The sequence below is a fragment of the Oryx dammah genome, unplaced genomic scaffold (assembly GCF_014754425.2).
Source record: "Oryx dammah isolate SB20612 unplaced genomic scaffold, SCBI_Odam_1.1 HiC_scaffold_3, whole genome shotgun sequence".
Lineage (NCBI taxonomy): Eukaryota > Metazoa > Chordata > Mammalia > Artiodactyla > Bovidae > Oryx > Oryx dammah.
In genome coordinates this window covers 29,665,295-29,691,423 of record NW_024070187.1, presented here as the reverse complement: position 1 = coordinate 29,691,423, position 26,129 = coordinate 29,665,295, and the positions used below count along the sequence as shown (strand labels likewise).

The 26,129-nt window shown below is 38.5% G+C and overlaps 1 protein-coding gene across 10 annotated transcripts in view; it reads left to right on the top strand.

The window, feature by feature from the left end:
- The window catches only part of PDLIM5 (PDZ and LIM domain 5), a 235,916-nt gene that overhangs the window by 13,567 nt on the left and 196,220 nt on the right, over window positions 1–26,129 (top strand). The window lies entirely within an intron of this gene.

The window sequence follows — 26,129 nt, the reverse complement described above, 5'->3', positions numbered from 1 at the left end:
TTTCATAGCAGCACAGTTCAAGTATATATAAATAGGTCATATACTTTGTTAAGTTGTGAACCTTCTCACCTGGAAAAAAAAATCCTATAACTCTGGGTCTTATTGACTCAAAGTCATGTTAAACTTCCCAGTATATGTTCAGTGATTGCTGACTGATGATTATAACGATGATGGGGACAAATGGAAAGCCTAGTTGCAATTACTATCATTTCTTCTAGGATTGTTTTGTTAATGAATATGATTGACAGTTATTATTAACTGGTGAAACATGTTGGTTTTCTTTGGTTTTAATCCTAGTCAGGTTTTGTTTCTACAAAATGCCCCAGAGGTTTCTTAATGAAATAGCTCTCTGCCTCCCTATACAGGGTCTTCCTGGGTGTCAGCCTGTATTTGTTTTCTCTGTATTTGACCCAGTGGTTCTCTCTCTGTCCCTTAGTGTCATGCGTAACAAAGGAAAACCCTTGCTCACTTTGTAGCTTTCTACCTGACTGAGTTATATTTCCCTTTAAGTCTTGTGGATATTCTGTTGGAAACCACTTCTCCAAACGTTTCTTTCTTGACAGTTGCCTCTCTTCACAACCTTGAGCATTTGCCTTTAAAAGTAGTTCAGGTTTTAGATGTCTCTTATGTGTGAATCCCAGAATCGAACCCCACACCTAAGATATAGTAAGGCAAATGCAAAAGTATAGTTATTAAGTAAGGAAACTGATTTTTATGACTGGATAGTGCAGAGTTTAGAACTGCTTTGGGCAGTGGGCTTGATAGAATTTTCACCATTTTCTCCGTATTCTTTTGTACTGTTTGAAATGTATTTGTGTCTTTTGTCTAAAAAGTGAAATAAAGGTAAATTGGCCTATAGTTTGGTGTTGTGCAAACTCAGACTTGCCTGGACATATATGGAGCTTAGGAGAGCCTAAAAAGGAGCAGGTGTGTGTGTGTGTGTGTATGTGTGTGTGTGTGTGTGTGTGCACGCTGTTTACATGAAAAACCAAGGGACTTCATGGGAAGGAATTTAAGAAACATGTAATTGAGGCATATTCAAAGCTTAATGCTTGGAGATTTTATTATTATTATTTTTTATTTTTTAGATGGGATGGGTAAATTTTTGGTAGACCAGAATACAGTCCTCTTGGTATTGTCTTCTGGTGCTGCCTTTTTCCTGAATGACTCATGCCAGAACCCTAAGAGGAGAAAGTGTTAATTAGCACATATTTGTTGATCTCCTACTGTGTACCAGGCTGGGCTAGAGAGGGTGGTTCTCTATTTCCTGACAGAAAGGTGCATAGAACAAGATACGGAATATATGAAGAAGCTTGGAAGTAGAAGAGGACATATATGGAATGAAACTTGGGAAAGGACCGTGATAATATGTGTGTTGACCATACAGCCTAGGCAGGTTAGCAGGGAGCTTCTGCATTAGGATCTGTCGAATCCCTAGAGGAGACAGAAGTAGCAGTAGCAGTCAGAATTTGCTACCCTACCTCAAGGCATGGAGCCATTTATTTAGTATCATTATTGAACACCTAACGTATGCTCAGTACTGGTCTAAGAGCTGAAAGTACACAAAACAGAGTCATTATTGTTATGAACCTTATAGGCTAGTAAAAGAGACTGTTAACTCTCAAGTGTATAGATAAATGAGCAGTGTAACTTAATAAGGTGGTGTGCTAGGGAATAAGTGAAAGTGAAAGTCATTCAGTCATGTCCAACTCTTTGCAACCCCATGGACTATACAGTCCATGAAATTCCCCAGGTCAGAATACTGGAGTGTGTAGCCTTTCCCTTCTCCAGGGAATCTTCCCTACCCAGGGATTGAACCCAGGTCTCCCACATTGCAGGTGGATTCTTAACCAGCTGAGCCATGAGGGAAGCCCAGGGAATAATTGGGGAAATAGTATAAGGGGGAAGGGTCTTACTTTAAGTTCAGCAGTCAAGACAGGCTCCCCTGCCTGAGGAAGCAGGATTGACTTAAGAGTAAGAAGCCAGTCATGGGAAGACGAAGGAGAATAGCTTTGTAGGCATAGAGAACAGTAAGTGCAAAGGCCTGGAGACAGGAAGGATGTTGGTGTGTTCAAGAAGAAGAAAAGGAGGCCAGTGTGGCAGGAGTGCAGTGAACAAGAAGGCAAGGGGAATGAGATGGGGGTGGGGAGGGGAGCCTAGTGTCAGAATGAGAGATAAGAAGTTTAACATCAGGATTGCTGGGAGAAATATCAATAACCTCAGATATGCAGATGACCCCCCTCTTGATGAAAGTGAAAGAGGAAAGTGAAAAAGTTGGCTTAAAGTTCAACATTCAGAAAACGAAGATCATGGCATCTGGTCCCATTACTTCATGCGAAATAGATGGGGAAACAGTGGAAACAGTGTCAGACTTTATTGTTTTGGGCTCCAAAATCACTGCAGATGGTGATTGCAGCCATGAAATTAAAAGATGCTTACTCCTTGGAAGGAAAATTATAAGTTAAATAAGCAGGCTGTATATTGTCACCCTTCTTATTTAACTTATATGCAGAGTACATCATGAGAAACACTGGGCTGGAAGAAGCACAAGCTGGAATCAAGATTGCCGGGAGAAATATCAATAACCTCAGATATGCAGGTGACACCACCCTTATGGCAGAAAGTGAAGAGGAACTAAAAAGCCTCTTGATGAAAGTGAAAGAGGAGAGTGAAAAAGTTGGCTTAAAGTTCAATATTCAGAAAACGAAGATCGTGGCATCTGGTCCCATCACTTCATGGGAAATAGATGGGGAAACAGTGGAAACAGTGTCAAATTTTATTTTTGGGGGGGGGGCTCCAAAGTCACTGTGGATGATGACTGCAGCCATGAAATTAAAAGACGCTTACTCCTTGGAAGAAAAGTTATGACCAACCTAGATAGCATATTCAAAAGCAGAGACATTACTTTGCCAACAAAGGTCTGTCTCAAGGCTATGCTTTTTCCTGTGGTCATGTATGGATGTGAGAGTTGAACTGTGAAGAAAGCTGAGCGCCGAAGAATTGATGCTTTTGAACTGTGGTGTTGGAGAAGACTCTTGAGAGTCCCTTGAACTGCAAGGAGATCCAACCAGTTCATTCTAAAGGAGATCAGCCCTGGAATTTCTTTGGAAGGAATGATGCTAAAGCTGAAACTCCAGTACTTTGGCCACCTCATGCGAAGAGTCTGTCTCACTGGAAAAGACTCTGATGCTGGGAGGGATTGGGGGCAGGAGGAGAAGGGGACGACAGAGGATGAGATGGCTGGATGGCATCGCCGACTCGATGGACGTGAGTCTGAGTGAACTCCGGGAGTTGGAAATGGACAGGGAGGCCTGGCGTGCTGCGATTCATGGGGTCGCAAAGAGTTGGACACGACTGAGCGACTGAACTGAACTGAACTGAACTGAACATAGTGCGGAGAGATGACATTGGGGGTGATGGGACAGCGGGGATGTGAGAGGGATTCTGATTCCTCTGGGTTGGTGCTGAGCTAGGCTCTTGTTAGTGGGCTCCTGTTACTGTGATTTTACCGTATCTGCAAGCTAGTGTGTTTTAAAACTGGTTTTGATAGAAATTTCAGGGGAAAATTCCAAAGATTTTTTTAAGTAAAGGAATAACCATATAGCCTTCCAATGTGGTTACTTGGAAATATCTCATGTTTTATTATGCTCATTTGGAAAAGTTATTTATGTTATAACAAATACATTATTGTTTTCTCATTGTTATTTGCACACTGATGACAGTTTTCCTATTTTGTGCTCTTTTATTATTATCACTGTAAGAAGCAGCTTGTTTCCCAGATGGCTTCTGTTTTCATTTCCTTGTGATGTTATGACCTTTTCTACTTTAATAAGGAAATGTTGCTTACTGATTCAGGAGTTGTTTACAAATTATGCTGGTAACACTTTTGTTAGAGTCTGCCTCAAAGATAAAGTGAGTGTTAGGGTATTTATTCTAAGACAGATATGTTGAGCTGAGAAAGATTTTAATAGTGTCTATTTTTAAAAAGAATATTTTAGTCGGTTGGTTAATATGGCCAATGCCAAAAATTATCTTTTGTATCCCTTTTATTATTTCAAGTGGAGGGAGTTTATGAAAGTTAATGTTTCTCATTTCTGAACCTTTCGGAGAGGTCACATGACAGGATTAACATCTCCTAAGAGAAGGCTGACAGTTGATACCTAACTAAATTCAGATTTTCATGTCTTAAATGCATTGTTAATGGATAAAAGTGCTGTCACTATCATGTAGCTATAGGTCTGGATTGATCATAATGTCTTAGCAAATGATGAAACTTTGTACTTCATATTTAAGGTCGACTTTTTGTAAATTCAGGGGAAAATGAGCCTCGTTATGAGTTTTGGGGTATATTTGCAAAATAATACTTCACAACCAACTTAAATCTGTGTTACATTAGGTATAACAAAATAATATACTAATGTAAATATCATTTTAGATATAGTTTTCTTAATGATTTTAAGATTGAAAGTAATCTAATAGTAATTAGAGGCAGAGGAACCAGAGATCAAATTGCCAGCATTTTTTGGATCATAGAGAAAGCAAAGGAACTCCAGAAAAACTTCTGCTCCTTTGACTGGGAGAAAGCCTTTAACTGTATGAGTCACAACAAACTATGGAAAGTTCTTAAAGAAATGGGAATACCAGACCACCTACCTGTCTCCTGAGAAACTTGTATATGGGTCAGCACGCAACAGTTAGAACCTTATGTGGAACAACTGACTGGGTCAAATTGTGAAAGGAGTACAACAGGACTATGTATTGTCACCCTGTTTATTTAACTTATGTACAGAGTACATCATATGAAATGCCAGGCTGGATGAATCACAAGCTGGAATAAAGATTGCAGGGGAGAAATACCAATAACTTCAGATGTGCAGATGATACCACTCTGATGAGAGAAAGCGCAGAGGAACTAAAGAGCCTCTTGATGTGGGTGATAGAGGAGAGTGAAAAAGCTGGCTTAAAACCCAGCATTCAAAAACTAAGATTATGGCATCTGGCCCCATTCTTGGAAAATAGAAGGGGAAAAAGTGAAGGCAGTGGCACGTTTTCTTTTCTTGAACTCCAGTGTCACTGCAGATGGTGACTGTAGCCATGGAATTAGAAGATGCTTGCTTCTTGAAGGCTGTGAGAAACCTCAACAGCACATTAAAAAGAAGACACATCATTTTGCCTGTAATATAAAGGTCCATATAGTCAAAGCTATGGTTTTTCCAATAGTCATGTATGTATATGAAAGTTGGACCATAAGGAAGGCTGAGCACTGAAGAATTGAGGCTTTCAAACTGTGGTGCTGGAGAAGACTCTTGAGAGTCCCTTGAACTTCAAGGAAATCAAACCAGTCGATCCTAAAGGAAATCAGTCTTGAACATTCATTGGAAGGACTGATGCTGAAGCTCCAATACTTTGGCCGCCTGATGTGAAGAGCTGACTTATTGGAAAAGACTGATGCTGGGAAGGACTGAAGGCAAAAGAAGAGGGCAGCAGAGGATGAGATGGTTAGATAGTATCACTGACTCAAAGGACATGAACTTGAGCAAAATCTGGGAGATAGTAGAGGACAGGAGAGTCTGATGTGCTTCAGTCCATGGGGTCTCAGGGAGTCAGACATGACTTAGCCACTAAACAACAGCAACAACAATAGTAATTAATTTCCAGTCTTAAAGAACACTAGAGGCAGTTGTGATTATATCATGATGCTTGGTCAAGCATCCATGACTATTTTATTACCAAAGCTAATGGAGTAGTTTTTTTTTTTTTTTAACTGCAGTCCTTTGGGGTTTGGGCTTCGCTGGTGGCTCAGACCTAAAGAATCTGCCAGGGAGATACTGGAGACCAGGGTTCAATCCCTGGGTTGGGAAGATCCCCTGGAGAAGGGCATGGCTACCTACTCCAGTATTCCTGCCTGGAGAATTCCATGGACAGAGGAGCCGGGTGAACTGTAAAGAGTTGGACACAACTGAGTGACTAATGCACACTTCGGTGTTATATGTTAATATAATTTTTTAATTTCAGTGGACAATGTTGTACATACTGTTTTGTGTAGTTAATACTAGTGCAGGTTCTGGAGCACAGTGCCTGGGTTTGAATTCTGGCTCTGTAATTTACCAGCTGTACACATCTGGGCAAATTACTTAACTGTGTCCCAGGTCCTGTCAAATAGGGGAAAAGTAATATTTATATCATAGGGTTGTTGAATTGAATAAATTAATACCTGTAAAGTGCCTGGCACATAGTAAGAACTCAGTGCAGTTTACCTAATAATAACAGAGATTATCTTATATTAATAATTATTTACTAGTAATATCTGGTTGAAGCAGTTTTGACACTATTATTGAAATAATGTTTCTAGATCCATCACTTCTTAGATAACATCATCTTCCAAATCAATTCTGGTTTTCTTTTTCATAGATTTTTATAGAAGATTCTTTAGAAGCATTCTTCTCAGTACACACACACACACACACACACACACACACACACACAGGCTTTGAATTATTTCATGAAACATTTTTTATAGAAGGTTCATAATAAATATTTGTTGAATGAATAGCCCATTTCCTTCTTCCATCTCTTATGGTCTGCCATACACTGTCAAAGAGATCTGAAAGGACGGTTAGCACCAGTAATAACCTCCAATTAAGACGTTCTTCCCTTAGTGATTGCCTTTCACTATGGCTTTTTTTTTTTTTAATTCTTTTAAAGAGACATGATAAGCTATATTGCTGATGAGATACAGTTACTCTAGAGAATAATGTTCTCTCCAGTGAAAGATGTTGTTGTTTACTTGCTAAGTTGTGTCCAGTGCGTTGACTTTAGCCCTCCAGGCTCCTCTGTCATTTGGATTTCCCAGGGAAGAATACTGGAGTGGGTTGCCATTTCCTTCTCGAGGGGATCTTCCCTTTCAAGGGATTGAACCTATGACTTCTGCACTGGCAGGCAGATTCTTTACCCCTGAGCCACTAGGGAAGCACTCCAGTGAAGGATAGATTTGATTATAAGAGAGAATATGTAGTGGAATGTAGACGAGATAAGCTTAGCAGTGTTTCTGCCATTTGTACCATCTGTTTTTAAGAGTGCTGGCATATCATCAGCCTTTGTGTATTCGTCTCTTTGCTGCTTACCTGGCCCTCCTGCTTTTCTGACCATAGCCAGCTAGACCTGGGTTGAGTGCCAGACCATCTATGTATAGGTGATATAGCCATCTAATAGACAACGTTGGATGATTTATATGTGGTCATACTATTTACAAGCCTTATGAGTTTTATGAAATATAAAATTTAACTATTCTGAAATTCAGCCATACAAATAAATGTAAATCATTGCTATTCATTCATTAACTTATTTACCTACTCCATAAATACTTACTGAACATTGCTATATGTCAGGCACTAACCTAGACCTATATGCCTTCTAGGCACCCGTATCCCTTCCTACATGCTAGGCACTGGGGATACAGTGCTGTGAATAAAGCAAAGTCTGCCCTCCCAGACTGATGTTTCAGGGAAGTGAAGAACAGACAATAAGTAAATAAGAATAGTTGGTGATAAATAGTATGGGGCCAAGCGAAGGAGTATAGGGAAAAGGAGTGATGGTTGAAGTACTGATTTATAGAAGATGAGTAAATAAGGCCTCATAGGTGAGGTGACATTGAACAGAGACTTGGATGAAGTAGGGGGAAGAGCATTTTGGACAGAGGGTAAAGGCTACAACATGAACACTTGCTGTGCATGTTTCAGAAACAGCAGTATTTGAGTGGCTGGAGTAGACTGAAGGGGAGAGTGGTAGAAGATGATGTTAGAGACTTGAAGGTAGTTATTTTCTAAGATCAATTGGTATTAAAATCTACAGCAGGTTAGTTGATAGGACAGTGGCATTTGCTGCTAGTTTGAAATAAGACCTTGTCAACAAAATGAAAGCTTTTTTTTTGGTTTGGTTTTGGAACATAGTACTGTGGTACACAGTAAATATTTTCTCTGAATTCTGATTGCAGTGTTATTTTATTCAGGATTGATACTAATTTTAATGCTATTTAAGGTTTAAAAGGTTGTAAATATTGGTATTTGTACCCTTAGTACTATTGTATATGTGTCTGCTTAGTCGCTAAGTCCTGTTTGACTCTCTGCGACCCCATGTAGCCTGTCAGTCCCCTCTGTCCATGGCATTTTTCAGGCAAGGATACTGGAGTGGTTTGCCATTTCCTCCTCCAGGGGATCTTTCTAAACCCAGGGATTGAACCTGCGTCTCCTGCTTCTCCTGCAGTGTCAGGCAGATTCTTTACCGCTGAGGCACATAGTTATAAACAAGAAATTGGGTCATATTTCATATATAGTTCAGTGATAGTAACTTTTGTCAAATGGTGATTGCTCATTAATTTCATTGCCTTCACTCTTACAAGAATACTTAGTTGGAAAGATAGGGTGAAACAAAAAATTATTTTTGTCTTTTCTCTCCAAGATTTTGGTTTTACCCTTATTTTTCAGCTTTATAACAGAGGTTGAGAAATTTTGGTATCTGTTGGGTAATCATTAACAGGCCAGTTATTAAAGGCATATTAGTATGTAAAATGATTCAGTCTACTTAGAGATTTGTCAAATAATATTTGAAATCGCCTTTTAAGTTTTACTTTCAGAAACATTTCCTGGGAAGCTTTGGTCTCATTACAATGGATGATCATTAAACATTTCATTTACACATGGCAGGAATGACCTTTTGAAGTTAGCTAGCTACCCAGGTGTATGGGTAATCATTGTCTAGTTGTTTTCACTTCTGTTACAGTCACTAGACTGTGTTTCTGTTGAAATTTAAAATAAAAATAGCTAAATATTTTCTTGGGGATGGGATGTTTTCACACAGGTGCTTTATTATCATCACTGTTAGACTTCATTTTTTTAAGACTTAAGTTTTATTATTGTAGACAGTTACTTGTTATCCCAGTTAAAAACCAAGTTACAAATTTTGTAATCAGTTGTTTTACCTGCCATCCGGTCCCATCACTTCATGGGAAATAGGTGGGGAAACAGTAGAAACAGTGTCAGACTTTATTTTTGGGGGCTCTAAAATCACTGCAGATGGTGACTGCAGCCATGAAGTTAGAAGACGCTTACTCCTTGGAAGAAAAGTTATGACCAACCTAGATAGCATATTCAAAAGCAGAGACATTACTTTGCTGACTAAGGTCCGTCTAGTCAAGGCTGTGGTTTTTCCTGTGGTCATGTGTGGATGGGAGAGTTGGACTGTGAAGAATGCTGAGTGCTGAAGAATTGATGCTTTTGAACTGTGGTGTTGGAGAAGACTCTTGAGAGTCCTTTGGACTGCAAGGAGATCCAACCAGTCCATTCTGAAGGAGATCAACCTTGGGATTTCTTTGGAAGGAATGATGCTAAAGCTGAAACTCCAGTACTTTGGCCACCTCATGAGAAGAGTTGACTCATTGGAAAGACTCTGATGCTGGGAGGGATTAGGGGCAGGAGGAGAAGGGGACGACTGAGGATGAAATGGCTGGATGGCATCACGGTCAATGGACGTGAGTCTGAGTGAATTCTGGGAGATGGTGATGGACAGGGAGGCCTGGCGTGCTGTGATTCATGGGGTTGCAAAGAGTTGGACATGACTGAGCGACTGAACTGAACTGTTTTACCTTTTGTATCAGTGAAGCCCCACCTTTTTTAGTTTGTCTAAAGGAGGTGCAAGAAATGTTATAAACAAAATTTCCAAGAAGATTGCTGTATTAAAGGACAGGTTTATTCTAATGGAGAACTGCATTCTAAACTAATGGTAAAGCCCCAGATTAATCCAGGTAATTTATTTTCTAGAGTTGGTACAATTTAAAGCTGATTTCTCAGTGATGTTGTGAAAGGAGTGTTTTCTTCTGCAACATTTGGAAGCTGATTTAGCAGGTTGTTTAGATAATTGGGTCTTGTGCTTGTCTGGTTTTGATGATTCACATTTTTGCGAATGCAATAGATTTGAGTTTCATGGTCAGATATGGCCTTCACCCGAAATTGTTATTTGTATTGATGTTAATTTTATATAACCTCAATAAAATCATAGTCTTTCTTTGAAGGGGAAGACAAAAATTAAAAATGATAGCAGAAAAGTAGAATGGTGGTTAAAGGGGTTGGAGGGAGAGGGAGATGGGGAGTTGTTCAATGGATGTTCAGTGTTTCATTTTTGCAACTTGAAAAAGTCCTGGAGATCTTGAGAGTTTGTTTGGATGTTCTAGTAGGGTAGTTAGCATAGCTACCCTTGACCGAAGACCAGTCCCTCTCTATCAGGGATGGTTCTCTCTTCGACCGAGCACACAGCTTCAGGAGGAATGCACATGGAGGAGTGAGGGAGGAGGGATATTGCCTAGCCAGGGAGATCAGCTGAATCAGCCCTAGTGATCAGTGGGGTGACAGGTTTTGAAACCAGATCACCCTCACAGTCAGTTTTGGAGATGTGTTGTACAACAATATGAATATTGTTGTGACTTTTATTTAATACATAGAAAATACTAGTATATAAGCCCTTGATAGTTCTTATAAGTACAGTATTACAAATAGTCATTTTAAAAGAAAAAGATTTTTGTCCTTGAAGTGCCAAAGAAATAGTAATTAGCATTTAGATACAAATGAGTAGATAGCAAATTATCACTAACTTTTACTTGAAATTGTGGGAACTAAAATTTAACTTCAGGGATTAGTGTGGTTATGGTAACATGATTTCTTAACAAAATTGAACAGATTTACCAGGGAATAATAGCCTCTGTATTTAAGGAGAGTGAAAAGTTTATCCAAATTTGCAAACCACCTCCCAGTTTAGTAACTCTAAGGCAATTCCTTTCTGCCTTCTCTTTAAACACATGTATATACCACAAATATTATATATCTAGTTCCCAGGTCTTTTAAACTATTAAATAGTAACTCTTAAAGTTGCATCATAACTAAAACGAAATAAGTTGTAAATATGCCTTCGTGTATCGTTGAGTATGAAGTGTGAATGTGTTTGATATCTTAGTATTAACTGATTAACATTTTGCTGCAAATACACCAAGTAATGCAAAGCTTACATATACATAGGAAAGCGAGTGTCCTGTTTTAGCTCTGGTGGTCTGGGATCATTCCCCTTGTTGCCTTTATAGTTTTGTAGCACATGTGATTTTTGATTGGATATTATTTGTAATTCTGATATTTTGAACATTTTAGTGTAGTAGATAAGAGTGTCATTTTGTATTTTAGGTAACTCAAACCACTTCCCACTTCTTACTCCCTAAAGATATAGTCTGGGGAATTGTTGTGATGAATTGTTATATTTTAATTAAAGGTTGTTCTCTGTTATTGTCTCTTTTATTTGTAGAGAATAATTTATCATAGTCTGATTTTCAAGGGGAAATTTTTTTGTTTACTTTTGATTATAAAAATTTATATATACATTCTAGTTAAAAATGCATAGTTAATGAAGAAAAAGCCAAAACCAAAACACCTCACCAAACTTGAAATCCAGCTACCTAGAAAACTGTGGACATTTTCATAAGTATTCTTAAAAACAGGCACTTTACCAACATTCTTCATGAACAGTCCATCTCTGATCTTCATCCACCATCAATATATAAAGACTTTTATTATCTTTGCATTTGGTTGTATCTTGTTTGAGTGCCATACTTAAACATTTTGGGTTTTTATGTTGCTAATAAAGGATGCAGTGAGGGTAGGGAGAAACAGGATAGCATGGTGTGTGCAACAGTATGGACTCTGGAGCCTGTCATTATGTGTTTGAATCCCAGTACTTAACATTTTCTGCTCTGTGACCTTGAGCGAATCAGAAAGCGTCTCTGAGTCTCTTCTTTCTCATTTGTAAACTGAGATTGTTGAGTGTACTTACATTATTAGATTAGTGTGAAGGTTGGGTTCATGGCTTTTAAGTAGTTGAAAGTGAAAGTGAAGGTCACTCAGTCGTGTCTGACTCTTTGTGACCCCATGTCCATGGAATTTTCTAGACCAGAATACTGGAGTGGGTAGCCTTTCCCTTCTCCAGGGGATCTTCCCAACCCAGGGGTTGAACCCAGGTCTTCCACGTTGCCAGCGGGTTCTTTACCAGCAGGGCCACAGGTACTTGAAATACCTGACAAAGAGTGCATGCAATATAAATATAAACTATTTTTGCTATTAGTAGGGATATTAGGGTTGTTAAATTTTAGGGAGAGGTAGATTTCAAATGGTTTTAGATCTTTAGTCTAGGCATCAGTACATATCCTCTCGCCAGTTCCCTATCTCTTCAAAAGTCTGTGCATGGTATTATTAGGTATCTGTTGGATGGAAGGAGGATGAGGGGAGGGTGGTTAGAAAGGACGTTTTGAGTTTCAGAGACCTGGATAGAATTATTGTTGGCAGTTATCCATGCTTTTCTAGCCATACTGCCTTTATCTTGTGTGGCCTTTGACTAGAGCTCCTCTAGGTAGAGCCAGCTGTACTTGCTGTATCTTGGAATCTAGGGAATAGTTTTAGAGATTCTCAATCCAGAGCCAGTAAAAAGCAACTTAAGTTAATATGAGTTAGTGAATTTTGGCATGTAGTCTAGCCTGAAGGTGCACTTAATGATCATTTTCTTTATTTTTGTGTTTCAGTCTTCTTAAAGCAGCTTCCCTGGTGGCCCAAACAGTAAAGAATCTACCTGTAATGCAGGAGACCTGGGTTGGGAAGTTCCCCTGGAGGAGGGCATGGCAACCCACTCCAGGATTCTTGCCTGGAGAATCCCCACGGACAGAGGAGCCTGGTGGGCGACAGTCCACGGGGTCACAGAGAGTCACAAGACTAAGCGACTAAGCACAACACACAGCACATTCTATTTTTTTTTTTTTACCTTAAAATATTGTATTGGTTTTGCCACACATCAACATGAATCTGCCACGGTGTACACGTGTTCCCCATCCTGAACCCCCCATCCTACCTTTCTCCCCATCCCATCCCTCTGGGTCATCCCAGTGCACCAGCCCCGAGCATCCTGTATCATGCATCAAACCTGGACTGGTGATTTGTTTCACATATGATACTATACATATTTCAATACCATTCTCCCAAATCATCCCACCCTCGCCCTCTCCCACAGAGTCCAAAAGACTGTTCTATACATCTGTGTCTCGTTTGCTGTATCGCATACAGGGTTATCATTACCATCTTTCTAAGTTCCATATATATGTATTAGTATACTGTATTGGTGTTTTTCTTTCTGGCTTACTTCACTCTGTATAATCGGCTCCAGTTTCATCCACCTCATTAGAACTGATTCACATGTATTCTTTTTGATGGCTGAGTAATACTCCATTGTGTATATGTACCACAGCTTTCTTATCCATTCATCTGCTGATGAACATCTAGGTTGCTTCCATGTCCTGGCTATTATAAACAGTGCTGCGATGAACATTGGGGTACACGTGTCTCTTTCAATTCTGGTTTCCTCGGTGTGTATGCCCAGCAGTGGGATTGCTGGGCCATAAGGCAGTTCTATTTCCAGTTTTTTAAGAAATCTCCACACTGTTCTCCATCGTGGCTGTACTAGTTTGCATTCCCACCAACAGTGTAAGAGGGTTCTCTTTTCTTCACACCCTCTCCAGCATGTATTGCTTGTAGACTTTAGGATCGCAGCCATTCTGACTGGCATGAAGTGGTACCTCATTGTGGTTTTGATTTGCATTTCTCTGATAATGAGTGACGTTGAGCATCTTTTCATGTGTTTGTTAGCCATCTGTATGTCTTCTTTGGAGAAATGTCTGTTTAGATCTTCGGCCCATTTTTTGATTGGGTTGTTTATTTTTCTGGATTGAGCTGCAGGAGTTGCTGGTATATTTTTGAGATTAGTTGTCAGTTGCTTCATTTGCTATTATTTTCTCCCATTCTGAAGGCTGTCTTTTCACCTTGCTTATAGTTTCCTTTGTTGTGCAGAAACTTTTAATTAGGTCCCATTTGTTTATTTTTGTTTTTATTTCCAATATTCTGGGAGGTGGGTCATATAGGATCCTGCTGTGATTTATGTTGGAGAGTGTTTTGCCTATGTTCTCCTCTAGGAATTTTATAGTTTCTGGTCTTACGTTTAGATCTTTAATCCATTTTGAGTTTATTTTTGTGTATGGTGTTAGAAAGTGATCTAGTGTCATTCTTTTACAAGTGGTTGAACAGTTTTCCCAGCACCACTTGTTAAAGAGATTGTCCTTTCTCCATTGTATATTCTTGCCTCCTTTGTCAAAGATAAGGTGTCCATAGGTGCATGGATTTATCTCTGGGCTTTCTAGTTTGTTCCATTGATCTATATTTCTGTCTTTGCACACAGCACATTCTTAAAGCACTAAAATGCCAGGTGTTATTTGAAAGACTCTTCTTTTGGAATTTGCCTTTTTGACTTCCCCATTATGTAATTTTTTTTTTTAAGGTTAAAATTGGAGAAAAAGAGTGAAACTGAGATTTCTGTTCAGTAGTTTTTCATATTAAAAAGGTTTTTATAAATGACCTGGAAAAGATGAAAGGTAATGAAACAAAAAATTAAAGAAAATTTGGCCTGTAGGTTCATGGATTTGTGAAATTTTATTTTAGTGTAGTCTTCTGTGAACCTCCTTAAAATCAATGAAAAGTTATTAATCAAATGATCATTTTTTGTGGTAAGTATACATTTAAAATAATATTTGATTTATAACTACTAATTTTTATGTATATTTCACTTTTGATAGCAAGTTATGCACGTAAGAAGTTAAACTTACTGGGACCTGTAGAATATGGGTTAGTTTAGTATTATAATTATGTAGTCAGCCTTCATTTCTGGGGATTCCATATTTGCAAGTTCTGTGGATTCTACCAACTGTGAATTGAAAATATTTGAAAAAAAATTCCAGTAAGTTCCAAAAAGCAGAACTTGAATTTGCCACATTGGCAGCTATTTACATGGCATTTACATTGTATTTACAACTATTTACATAGCATTTACTTTATATTAGGTGTTATAAGCACATGATTATTATAAGTAATCTAGAGATGATTTAAATTATATGGCAGATGTGCAGATACTATACTGTTTTATATAAGGAACTCAAGCATCCTTGAATTTTATATTTGCAGGGGCTCCTGGAGCCAATCTTAACCCCCTTCTTCCTAAAGGATGATGATTATACCAGGTGACAGCAAACCTCAGTCTGGCTGGCTGACTAGAAGTGTTCGGCTATGATCAGGAATATTAGGGCACTGGCTGAGATTTATAGTATCAGTGATTTCTAGAAAAAGTGAGATTTTTTATTCTGTAAAACACACCCAAACCGCTCTTTCAATATACTCTTTTTTTTGGTTACACTTTTCTTACTTGGTTTCCTTCCCATTATTGGTTAGTCAGAATGGCCCTTTAAGAGAGTTTGATGAGGATATCTTTGTATATTGGATTGTTTTCAAGGCAAACTTTGGTGAGAAGTGAAATTGTTCTTAGATTATCTTATATTAAGATAATGAAAAGGTATAAATAAAATATTCTATCATATCTTGTGATGTTTTTCACATACAAGCTATTTATCTACTCTTACCTATATCATCATCAATTTATGGTATTTGTGTTTGCTTTTATTCTGATTTTCTAGTTTTGGTAGAAATATGGTGACAGAGTTGTTATCAGTCTAATTTTCAAGCTTCTGAATAAAACTTCCCGCTGCCTTTCACCAACTTTTGAATTTTTCTTCTTCCTGGAGAAAATATCATTAGGAGGAAGGGGGAAAAAGGAAAAAGTTGAGAGCTTGAGAGGAGGCTAGAGCTAAAGATTATTTCATAGTGCATTACTAAATCAGAAACCATCTTTTTATTTAATTCATTCTTTAAAACACTACTTCTTTTATTTAATGCGATGATTTTTAGGTAAATGTGGGCCACAGAGAATATACCTTAGTGTTAGAATCATTAGTGTTGAGTAATTCTGGATCGTGGGTAATGTATAATCTCAGTTTTCTGGTTTAATTTTTTTTTTTTTCTTCCTAAAAAGTAAGCATTACTTGTTATATTGAAAGGTCTTGATTTTAGGAACTAAATGAAGCAGAGTCCACTTAGGAAGATAAAAACACTCTAGGTATTCTTTTATTATTTTGGCAGCTTGGCATGTGGAATCTTAGTTCCTGACCAGGGACTGAAGCTGTGTCCACTGCAGTGGAAGTGTGGAGTTCTAACCACTGGACTGCCAGGGAGTTCCCACTATAGGAATTTTGAATAGGACATTTTGTTTCATGGAATTGGTAAATCGGTTTTGGTAGAGTAGAGAAGCGCAACACTATGGCGGGGAATTCTAGAGATGAGCAACAGCAGGAAACCATTGGCGTCTTTAGGACAGAGAGAGACAGTGGGAAGATGCGGTGTCACCAAGCCAGCCTGGATGTTGGGAACATGTGGCACGGGTTAAGAACCCCTAAGAGGGCTCAGGCCCAGAGCTGGGACGGCACAACCTGGGGCAAAGAACTGGAGGTGGAACCATAGTGTGGATGTAGAAAGAGGAGAAATAGCAAGGCTTCTCTTCTGCCCTCCAGGCCTCTGCCTTTGCCTCTCTTATTGGTGGACTCTATCCAGAAGCCAGAGCAAGGGAGCCCAGGACTGCAGTTCCCTGTCATACAGAGGGGGACAAAGAAGGACAGGACATTGATTGGAGAACAAATAGACAAATGATCAGTGGAGATTATACCAACAAATGTATTCTGCCCCCCGCCCCCAGATGCTGTGAGTGCTTTTCATATTCTGAGACACTGCACCTCCTCCGTGGCCCAGGATCCTTGTACTATAAGATGGATATAATTATGATGTATATGGTGTCAGTTTGCAGGAAACATTTATATTTAGTTGTATTAAACTGTTAATTACATTTGCTGCATATATTTCTGCCAGTCTCTTTTCATTTTTGTTGTACATGTTTATGAGAGACAGAAATTTATCATTTTCATTTGTTCGCATCTTTTCCTTTTTTCTTTTTCAAAGAGTAGGCAGTTAGTTCCTTTGAGATATTTAATAAGTATTCTATCCTATCATCTGCTTTTTCTAGGTTTTCAACATTTTAAAACTCTGTAATCCATCTGGAATTAATTTTTGTGTGGGCTTGATATTTATTTTAATGTCAGTTAAGATAGTTGTTTCATTTTTAAAGATTACTTGTGCTTGGATCAAGGCTATGGTTTTTCCAGTGGTCATGTATGGATGTGAGAGTTGGACTGTGAAGAAGGCTGAGCGCCGAAGAATTGATGCTTTTGAACTGTGGTGTTGGAGAAGACTCTTGAGAGTCCCTTGGACAGCAAGGAGATCCAACCAGTCTATTCTGAAGGAGATCAACCCTGGGATTTCTTTGGAAGAAATGATGCTAAAGCTGAAACTCCAGTACTTTGGCCACCTCATGAGAAGAGTTGACTCATTGGAAAAGACTCTGATGCTGGGAGGGGTTGGGGGCAGGAGGAGAAGGGGACGACTGAGGATGAGATGGCTGGATGGCATCACGGACTCGATGGATGTGAGTCTGAGTGAACTCCTGGAGATGGTGATGGACAGGGAGGCCTGGCATGCTGCGATTCATGGGGTCGCAAAGAGTCGGGCATGACTGAGCGACTGAACTGAACTGAACTGAACTGTGCTTGGAGAACCTTGATACTTTCTCTTTAAATTGTCTTGTTTATGTTGGCTTTCTTTAAATTTGGTAGATACTGATCTACAGTTATATTCTAGATTTTATTTGAAGTGTCATCCTTGCTGATTTTTAAATTTATTGACTGTAAAATGTACATCTATGTTTAATCATCTTTTAAGTGGCTAGCCAAAGACTTTTTACCTCCTTTGTAAATTAAAAAAAAAATCATAAAATGTCAGGTTGAGATTGGTCTTTCAATTGTGCTTAGTTACTCAGTTGTGTCTTGATTCTTTGTGACCCCATGGACTGTAGCTCACCAGGCTCCTCTATCCATGGGATTTTTCAGGGAGTGGGTTGCCATTTCCTTCTCTAGGGGATCTGCCCGACACAGGGATCGAACCCAAGGTCTTTTAATGTTAACTGACAGATAGGTACCAGTTCAGTATTGATTCATGTATCTTTGTTAATTGCTTTTTATGTGCAGGTCCATAGAAGACTGTCATAATTTTCACTTTTTATTTAGTTTAGTCATGGGAGAGTAAAGTGACTGTCTGAAGTAATAATTGTCTAAAGTGTCTTGAACTTGGCTTTTTACGTTAATTGCTGTAATCATATCAATGTGGTATTTGTGGTATGGAACATTGTCTAAATTTAGTAGACAAGGAAGTAAAAGTATGAAGTGAGAAGAAGGGTAGAGTACTTAATTATTAACTCCTTACATTTTTTCTAGATAAATAATTGACTTATGATGAGGATATTGGAACTCCAAAAATCTCTAAGTAAGAGATCATTAGATTTTATTTGCTTCTGAAATGTAGAATATTATTATTAAGTATTTGTGTAGTGACAGAATGGTTAACTTAGCATTAAAAAAAACTGAGTTATAAGGGAGGATGAATGAGGAGAGAGAATATGTTTAAAAGTATTATTTCTTCAGAATAGATTCTGAAAAACCTCTCATGTTTGGTTTTGAAGTAAGAGGTTTTTGCTTTCAGTTCCTTTATGATCACAGTTTTAAATTTTGGTATAATTGGTATTAATCAAAAACTTATATAAATGTGAATTTTTAATGTGGAGATTTTCAACTTTATAAATAAACAGAATATCATGAGAATATCTGTCACCGAAGTTCAACTAAGCATGCAGTCAATTTCATTTTATCTGTATTCTCATTGACTTCAACTGAGCATGTAGTCAGTTTCATTTTATCTATATTCTCATTGACTTCTCCCCTTACTTCCACATTCTTTTGAATCAAATCCTAGTTCTATCATTTCATCCAAATATTTCAGTACGTATCTCAAAAACTAAGAACTTTTGAAAAAACATAACCAACAATATCTTTATGATACCTAAAAAGTTGACAGTGATTTCCCTTTATCAGCAAAGCTTTCATTTCCCTGATTGTCATCCACAAGTATATATGTGTGTCTGAATAGTAATTATTATTTTTTTTAACACTCTGTTTGAATCAAGATCCAGATATGGCCCATTCTTTGGGATTAGTTTTCTGTGTTTCTTATATCTGCTTTAATCTGTACACTCCTCTTCCATATTCTCTCTTTTTTTTTTTTTTGCTTTCAATTTTATGCTAAAAAAACTGAATCATTTGTCTTACATAAAACATTTTTTTTGAGAGAAACTTTACTGTAGAAGAGTAGAGCTGGTTCGACATGTTTTCCAGATTTGTCTTTAGTGTACCTACCGTGTTGATGGTTTTTTGCTATATTCCAAGTTTACTTGTCTTCTCTGGTGGCTCAGATGGTGAAGAATCTGCGTGCAATGCAGGAGACCCGGATTTGATCCCTGGGTCGGGAAGATCACCTGGAGAAGGGAATGGCAAACCACTCCAGTAATCTTGCCTGGAGAATCCCATGGACAGAGGAGCCTGACTGGTGGGCTACAGTCCATGGGGTTGCAAAGAGTTGGACACGACTGAAGTGACTTAGCATGCACAGGTGTATTTACTATTTTCATGATTGTTGCCTTGCTTTTAAAACCAGAATTCATAATTTATTCTTATTCTATTTATTTACATTTATGGAATCATGGTTTTAATGTCTTTGTTATATTTTAAAATACTTGTTAAGGTCAGTGTTAACTCTTATGGATAAAACTCTTCATTCATATATCATCAAAAATCATGTTAAAAAAAATCATCTTGAATACCACAGTTTAGGAAACATTGCTTTAATACTGTTTTTCTCCTATTCCCTCCACTCACTTTCTGGGTTGAAATCTAGGTTACCCCAGGAGGGACCAGTTTGAAACCTTAGATGCATTTCCTGCCTGTGTCCAGAGACAAGGTACATTCTGTGCAAAGTGTGATTTTACTAGCGTGCTGCTAGTGAGTTGTGTTACCAGTCTGAGATCATGGTCTAGACAGCTCAGCATTTTCAGGTTCAAATTCCCTTATGTGTGAGCTATAATTTTACAGAGGAAGGCAAAAAAATAAAATGCAGGAAACTGCTTCTGGATTTTCATTGAAATCTTCAGTTTATTACTGATAAATGGCTGAAAACATTTTTCTTTCTCTTGAATAGGATTTAACTTTTAGGGAAAGTTAAATTTGAGTATCATAAATTAAGAAGAAAGCACAGTGATATTTTTTTTTTGAAGTTTCTAAAAAATTTGTGGAGAAGTCGTTGTAATAAAATAATTTGTTTGGATATATTAGCCTTGGGAAAAATAGAATTTATTAATTTAATTTGTGTAGATTGCTACATTTAACTCTTCTGTATTTAAAGATTATCCTTATTTATGTGTCAAAATAATGAGCTGTAAATAACTTGCAAAGCTTTTTCATTCACATCCTTAGTTGTATCTCATGTTACCTTACAACGAGTTATTTAACAAACTAGGAAGTTGAGGGACACCCGGAGAAATCATATGATTTGCCCCTAGACACACAGCTGGTCAGAGTACACACTGAGAACCCTGTGAAGATCTGTCTTATACCATAATGAGAGGCTGCGGGATTTGAAATCATGTTCTGGATCTTGTACTATTTATAAGCTGAATTATATAGACTTGGATAATTTCAAATCACTAAGTAACATTCTAATTATCAGTTGGGATAATTTGCTGTAGAACTTGGGAACAAAGTTGAAAAAATATGTAATTTTTTACATATTACATTGCATTACATATTACATTAAAAAGCAATATAAAATTTTTTAATTTACAAAATGTTTTGAGTTCATTATAATGACATTTTCCTTCTTAGTAATATAATCTTTAATAAGCACTTAGAAATATGGATTTGTTGCCTTTTTAAAGTTTTCATAGAAGTCTACGTAATAAAACAATAACTGGAAGGTATTCATATATTTTTTAAATACAATTTATTTCCTCTGGATTTCCTTTTTCTATAATTGGGAAATTCAGTGTACATTTCATTCATTTCATGAATTTTGAAAGGCTCTGGGGATACAAAAATGTATAAGATATTTCACAGTCATGTGAGGGATACATACTTAAGGAAACAAATGAATTTCAACAGAGCATGAAGATGCTTTATTAGAAGACGAAAGAGTGCCATGAAAGTTTTGGGGAGGGATTAGTTAAAATTGTATGATATTACGTACAGGACAAGACTTATATTTCTGTTATTTATCTAGGCAAAAGGAGTTTATGCCCATAGGGAGCTGTTGGACAATAAATTATAATGAGTAGCTTTGAGTACCTCTGCTATTAAGAGGGGGGGGTGTCATGAAGGAAGGAAGTGGAAAGGGAATAAGAAGCTGATGTTTTGAGAACAGAATCACAAGGTGAATACATGCCTTAATGGGCATCTCCTACTTGATAGATGGACAGAAAAAGATACAAATCTCTACTTCTGTCTGTTTGAACGTGGCCAAATTCTGTTTCTCTCTTGTTCTTCTGTCTTTGCTAGTTTCTAAGTTTATTTCTCTTAGTCTTAACCATTTAGTCATGATAGCACTGTAGGATTACAACCATAATATGTCTCCTTTTGGTTATATATTATTATTGTGCTAGGACTGTGTCATCAAGTGATGTAATAAAATATTCTGCAACAAGCATTTGTTTCACACACTGCATGACCAATATAATATATATGCAGTTGGGAAATTATGTGATTAAAGTGAGGTGAACTAGTGCATACCCCTTATGTTTAAGGAATGATATAACCTCTTCTGTCTCTTAAAAGGGCTTCCCTGGTGGCTCAGATGGTAAAGCATCTGCCTGCAATGCAGAGGACCCAGGTTTGATCCCTGGGTCGGGAAGATCCCCTGGAGAAGGGTATGGCTATCCACTCCAGGATTCTTGACTGGAGAATCCCATGGACAGAAGAGCCTGGAGGGCTCCAGTCCATGGGGTAGCAAAGAATCATAAACCATGTGATAGCTGTGTGGTAAAAAGTGACTAGATTATAAATCTGGGCTAAGGATGGTAGGAGGTCTCAAAGGCCTTCCTGACAGTCAGGAAGGCAGAATTGGGGAGTCATTGTGCTTCTCTAGATTGCTTAGATTCACCTCTCAGGTGAATCCTATACATTGAAGTTCTGCCACCTTGGTGTTAGTTCTTATGCTCCAGCCATTCAGGGCAGATCTGTAGATTACTACCTAAGTATCTAGCTTAGCACTAGCATTTCTTTCCTTAAAAATAATTTTAATTAAAAATTTTTTTTGTATTTGGAAATATAACTAAATAGTAAAGGGTACTATTCAGTAAGGATAACTTAGGTAAAGCTTGCATGGCATTTCCAGATAAAAACACTATCCTTGTAGCATTAAGGTTGTAGGAGATAAAAGAAAGATCTTTTGTGAGTAGGATAGGTTGGTATATTAGACCTCATGGTAAGCTTGGGGGAAACTGTGAGATGACTTTTCTCATAAGAAACTTTTGGGTGATACACACCGCCATTTGCCTGTTTCATACTTTTCATCAACACTTTTCCTCAACACTTTTCCATACCATAAGTGCTTTTTGGGGTGGCAGTGTACCCAGCTGAGAGATTGATCTCTGTAGACTCATTGCAGCTGAGTCTCAGTGGATGTTTGTTAGAGTACGTTTCCATTTGCCTGAGTGGGATGCCCTCCATTCCCCACTGATTTTCTTCTTCTCATTCGGAAAGTGGACATGGTGCTTCGACTTGCTTGCTGTTATTTGTAGCAGTTAGAAAGTAGATGAAGTCTGTGTATGTGGGTGGCTGAAGAGAAAGCAAGCCTTTATTTTCTTGGGCTCCAAAATCACTGCAGATGGTGACGGCAGCCATGAAATTAAAAGATGCTTACTCCTTGGAAGAAAAGCTATGACCAACCTAGACAGCATATTAAAAAGCGGAGACATTACTCTGCCGACAAAGGGCCATCTAGTCAAAGCTATGGTTTTTCCAGCAGTCATGTATGGATGTGAGAGTGGGACTATAAAGAAAGCTGAGTGCCAAAGAATTGATGCTTTTGAACTGTGGTGTTGGAGAAGACTCTTGAGAGTCCATTGGACTGCAAGGAGATCAAACCAGTCCATCCTACAGGAAATCAGTCCTGAATATTCATTGGAAGAACTAATGCTGAAGCTCCAATACTTTGGCCTCCTGATGCGAAGAACTGACTCATTGGAAAAGACCGTGATGCTGGGAAAGATTGAAGGCAGGAGAAGGGGGCAACAGAGGATGAGATGGTTGGATGGCATCACTGACTCAATGGATATGAGTTTGAGCAAGCTCCAATAGTTGGTGATGGGCAGGGAGGCCTGGCGTGCTGCAGTCCATGGGGTCGGAAAGAGTCGAACATAATTGAGCAGTTGAACTGAACTGAGGAGAAAGAATGGGAGCCTGGGGCAGTGGTGGTTTTGGATTCCCACCTTTATACTTCTCTTTTGTTGTTTAATTCCTAAGTCGAGTCTGACTCTTTGCAACCTGTGGACTGTAGCCCGCCAGGCTCCTCTGTTCATAGAATTCTCCAGGCAAGAATACTGGAGTGAGTTGCCATTTCCTTCTCCAATACTCTTTACATGAAGAAAATAACTATTTCCTTTTTATTGAAACCATTGTAGAAGTATTTTCTGGTCTGTGCTGTGGAATATAATCCTAACTTTGCAGCATAAGTAACATTTTGTTTTACTTTTACACCAAGACTTTTGTTGCTAAAAGCTGTTAGTACCTGCTGGATACAGATTTTGTCAGTGAACTTCAGCTAGAGTAGAATTTGACTAGCTAGGGTGGAGATTATGAGAAAAAGAGCATGTATTTCACTGTAGTTTGAAATTACTATTTCATCAAGAGTCATGTGATTCAAGACCATTCTCCTGAATAGGATGTTGAAGTAAATTTTGAATCTGGGCGAGTTCTTGCGGTTTGTTTTTTTTTTGTAAGTTCTTTGCAGCTTTCTTACCTCTTGCAGCCTGGCCATTCCTTAAAAGATAGAGCCTCTAAGATGTTGGCACATGAACATACCCCAAAAGTGGCTGTTTCTCCTTGCTGATTTTAGGCTGTCAGTACTCTTAAAAATTCTTTAGGAATGGAGACTTTATCGTGCTTCAGATGGTCAGGAATCACATCATGCACTGTGAATAACACGAGTTATTCCCATTGTGTGGTGGGAGTATTTAGATTTTCCTTTGGGTACTTGAGGATGGCTGTATGTTTCTTAAACCACAGAGAGTATAGGGAAGTCTCTGGAACAGTGTTTCTTGGCCCACCTGTATCAGAATTACCTGAAGCTGTTGATAAAAGTACACATTTCTGTGTCTCACTCTAGACTTACTGAATTAAAATCTGTGGGAGTAAGAGAGTAGGAATTTGTGTTTTAATGAGCAGTATGATTTCAGGATGCAGATATTTGAGAGATACTGTTTTCAAGCCTTCCTAGATTCCCCCAACCCACTCCAGTGTTCTTGCCTGGAGAATCCCAGGGACGGGGGAGCCTGGTGGGCTGCTGTCTATGGGGTCTCACAGAGTCAGACACGACTGAAGCGACTCAGCAGCAGCAGCAGCAGCAGCAGACTCTCCCAACCTTCTGTAACAAGTCCCTCGATTTGTATGTTTGTATTAAGAAGCTGAATTAACCTGTTCCATTGGTGAGTGCATCCTTCATTCTGGGCATTTGTTGTCGATGCCTTCCAGCTTGTGGGATGGTGGCTCTCCCAGCTGTGTGAAATCAACTTTTCCATTGGTTTTTCCTGAGTGTTTAATGTTTGACAAAACATATCTTTGTCTTGGAGTAATTGATACTATTCTTAAATTGAAATCAACTTTTGTCTACAGATAGCCAGGGGGCTGTTTTTCCTTTAATGGTGCTTATCTGACTTGCAAGACTTCCCTGGTGGCTCAGACAGTAAAGAATCTGCCTGCTATGCAGGAGACTTGGGTTCAATCCCTGGGTTGGGAAGAGGCCTCGGAAGAGGGCATGGCAACACACTCCAGTATTCTTGCCTGAAGAATCCCCATGGACAGAGGAGCCTGGCAGGCTACAGTCCATCTAGTTGCAGAGAGTTGGACACAACTGAGTGACTAAGCACAGCCCGCACATCTGATTTGGAAGATTCCTGTTCAATCAGAATGATTTTTTCCAGAAATTCCTATTACCTTCATTTTATTGAGGCAACCTTTGTTTTCTTTGCTTTCGTAGGTGTTAATTTTTTAGTCACTCTGGCCCAAAGTCCTTTAGAAATGGAAATTTTTAACAATTGGTGCGGTCCTTAAAAAACTTACTTATACCCTTGAATTGTTTTGAAAAAATGGCAGTGTCCGTTCTTCATCATATTTTGGCCATTAAATGCATACTATAAGTAGCCATGAAAAAAAGTCTTTTTTTTTTTAACATCAAAAGTCTTACTTTTTTGTACAAAAATTTCACTTCCAGGTAAAATTTATAAGCAAGCAAAACTTTTCCCTAAACTTGAATCTGTACATCTATAAAATAAAACACTTAACAACTTTTAAAGTGTTTGTACTTTTTGAGTTGGTTCTTTAGCCATGGCAAGGTCAGCTCAGTTAGCAGGCGCTTTTGAGACCTCCTGTTTGAGCATGTGTTTTGCGTTCCTCCTTACCAACCCCTTCCTTATTGAGCTGTTTCAGTTGTCATAAAAGGCTTTACCCTTTGCTGAAGCAAATTCGATAGAGGATTTGCCTCAGGGGCAATTATTTCTCCATGAGTTCAGGTGGAGTAAGAGTACTAAGGAAGTGAAGTAAACAGAGTACAGCTTATCTCCTTTTATGGAAAGTAGTTTTGCAGGAAGAATTACTTTGTACACCACCCACGGAGGGTGAGGCAGTTCAGAAGATGCCTCTTTTGGAATGGTCATGAACTGTGTGTTTTCTGCTGTTTATGAAATGCAAGTAGCCTAGAAGATTTGGCAGTTCTTCAGTCTCAGATAGTATGTGGGCTCTTTTTAGTCCTGGGGGAATAGAATGGTTGATGGAAAGTAGTTATCCTAGCAGCTGCGAGGCAGGCACACGTTAGTCTGGAACACTCTGTATCTGGTTCTAGAATTTTACAGGCCGATTGGGAATGTTTGATCATCTTAGGTTATGTGACATGCAGTTCCTATGAATGCTATGCATG